This window comes from Lontra canadensis, unplaced genomic scaffold (assembly GCF_010015895.1).
Source record: "Lontra canadensis isolate GAN:19392208 unplaced genomic scaffold, GSC_riverotter_1.0 scaffold37, whole genome shotgun sequence".
NCBI lineage: Eukaryota > Metazoa > Chordata > Mammalia > Carnivora > Mustelidae > Lontra > Lontra canadensis.
The window spans coordinates 12,758,579-12,760,822 of NW_022631031.1; the positions used below are offsets into that span (position 1 = coordinate 12,758,579).

General features: G+C 36.1%; 1 non-coding gene across 1 annotated transcript; it reads right to left on the bottom strand.

Annotated features, from left to right (window-relative positions):
- Window positions 1-1,717: 1,717 nt before the first annotated feature.
- LOC116874572 lies at window positions 1,718-1,824 on the bottom strand. The gene has a single exon (XR_004384031.1). It is a non-coding gene; the product is annotated as a U6 spliceosomal RNA (small nuclear RNA).
- Between the last annotated feature and the right edge of the window lie 420 nt (window positions 1,825-2,244).

A 2,244-nucleotide genomic window follows, 5' to 3' on the forward strand; every position in this document is an offset into this window, starting at 1 on the left:
ACCACTGAAAATTTAGCTTGACAGACTTTGAAGAATATACTAAGGATATTTACCACTAATATTTTTTCTTCTGCCTATCATTTGCCAAACTGTCACTAAGATTTCTTGAAAATACACTTCAATGGTTTCTGTATTGAAAGCAATTTATTTGACTGGCAGAATGATAGAGGAACTATTAGTTAAATACATTTTACCAATTTTAAGACTTTCCCTGGTAGCATGATATTAAGATTAGATACTGTGATCCTAAATAATCAAGCTGACCTTTGGCAAAATTATAAATTAGAAATAGTTTAATTTAGTACCAACTTTCTTTTCATTAAATTCTTATGCCAGTCTTAGACAAAGCTCCTGTCCTATGCTATTGGGTAGGATAGCCACTCTCACATGTAACTATATGCATTTAAATTAAAGTTCATTAAAATTAAACAAAATTTGGAATTTGAAATTCAGTTACCCAGCTGGACTGGTCACATTTCACATGCTCAAAAGCCATGTGACAAGTGGCTACTGTATTGGATCACATGCATATAAAACACTTTCCATCATTGCAGGAAATTCTACTGGACAATGCCGCCCAAAACTGAAATAACTTGTATCCTTTCTTGGTCTAGCACCTTCAAAACTGCTTCCTGTCAGGTGTCATCACGATAATGCCTTCTATCTCAGAGATTTTCCTATCCTTTTTCTTATATTATCCACTAGTAGAAAGGGGCCAAGGGAGAGGGAGCCCAGGGTTGATTTTCAGGTAAATGAATGAGTAACTATTCATCTTCCAGAGCAGTATTTTTCAGAAAGTGGCTGTAGTATGATTGCCTCCCTAATCAACTGAAATAGTTCTTTAAATGTAAGGTTCTTAGGCCCCATATTAAACTCCCTCAATCTGCCTTTTGCATCAGCTTTCTCAGTCATTGTTATGGAATGCTAAAGTTTGAGGGCCATTGTTGAGAAGAGCAACCTTGATGGGTCCTCAGTAACCTTAACAAGAGCCTTAGATTTGGAAATTAATTTGCATAGGAATGGAATGCGATGCCAAGTTTAAGTAGCAGAGAAGATATTTTTGGAAGGATTATTTTTGTTTATCTTTAAATTATACAGTAGAAGGCCGTCTACTTATGGCTCCCTGCAGACCTACTTGCCAGTATAATTCAGTTGATAAGCCCACTTCCTACTAAGAGAATTTTTTTAAAAAAGTTTACTTTTTATTTTTAAGATTTTCTTTATTTATTTGACAGAGAGAGACACAGCTAGAGAGGGAACACAGCAGAGGGAGTGGGAGAAGGAGAAGCAGGCTTCCAAAGGAGCAGGGAGCCCAATGAGGGGCTTGATCACAGGACTCTGGGATCATGACCTGATCCCAAGGCAGACGCTTAATGACTGAGCCACCCAGGCACCTCAAAACAGTTTACTCTTGGCATGAGGTATTTTCTTTTCTTTCTTTCTTTTTTTTTAAGTTTATTTATTTATTTGACAGAATGAGAGAGAGAGAGAGAGCATGCGCGCACAAGCAGTGGGAGTGGGGGAGGGAGAAACAGGTTCCCCCAGGGAGCAGAGAGCCCAGGGCTTGATCCCAGGAGCTGAAGGCAGACCCTTAACTGACTGAGCCACCCAGGCACCCCGGTATTTTTATTAATATTTTAGAATCATGTTTACTTTTTAATGCTTTCATTTCATCTTATCATTGTTATTATTTATTTGTGTATTTATGTTATTGAAGAAAAATACTGAATGCTTCACGAATTTGCCTGTCATCCTTGTGCAGAGCCCATTCTAGTCTTCTCTAGATCATTCCAGTTTTGGTAAATGTGCTACCGAAGTGAGGACTATTATTATTTACTGAAGTACAGTTGAGAAAATTTTAAGATTTTAAAGTGTACAACTTGATGATTTGATATATGTGTACATTATGAAAGGGGAAATCATGTTAACATTTGTAAATTGGTTTTATGTCATTTATGACTTGATTTTATGTTAAGTTTCCCTTGAGAAGCGAAGAATTAAAAGAATTTTTAAGGGGAAAATTAATGAAAGAGGAAAAAAAACTGGGAACAACTTGTAAAAAATAGACCTTTTAAATAAAATTGAAAAAGGCTTAATCGAGAAGACGAAAAAGTAAAACAGTCAAAACCAGAACCGAAACTAAACAGTGGAAAGTTTTCTGGCCAGTCTCAACAAGGAAAAAAAGAAAGAAAATAGTTAAACAGTACTACGCTTAAGAAAGAGAATATAAACATGGATATAGAC